Raw genomic sequence first — 509 nt, forward strand, 5'->3', positions numbered from 1 at the left:
TAAAACAAGAAACTTATAATAACATTGATTAGTATTAAAGATATTTTGCAAGTAACACTTCTAAAACTATTATTTATTTATTTATTATAAATTTGGCATGCACATTGTAATACAGTGCTGCAATATAAACCAGATGCGTAAAAACTTCCTGTCTGCTAGTTTGTAATGCATTAATGTTGTAGAAATATTGGTACAAAAAAAATCAGACATTAATGTTTCTTAAAAAACCACTAATGCTGATATTTTTTTAACATGCCAATATGCTTCATGTACTCTGGCTGAATGATGATGAGATATTCACCCAATTTTCTATTGCTCGCAATTGCATTACAAGTTTCAGTAGACGACCGGAGTGTTTCTTGCCAAGGTCTTGCTGGGTGCTTGTATGCTCTGTACCACCATCTTTTGTACATGTTTCACTAGATGCCAGTTTTGGGTGCAGGTTGGGTGGTTGCACTAATGGCAAATGTTGGGGTATTTCTGTCTCATCATGGGAATTGTCAAATACC

The sequence above is a fragment of the Anneissia japonica genome, unplaced genomic scaffold (genome assembly GCF_011630105.1).
Source record: "Anneissia japonica isolate Jap-2015-1 unplaced genomic scaffold, ASM1163010v1 scaffold287985_len465408_cov153, whole genome shotgun sequence".
Lineage (NCBI taxonomy): Eukaryota > Metazoa > Echinodermata > Crinoidea > Comatulida > Comatulidae > Anneissia > Anneissia japonica.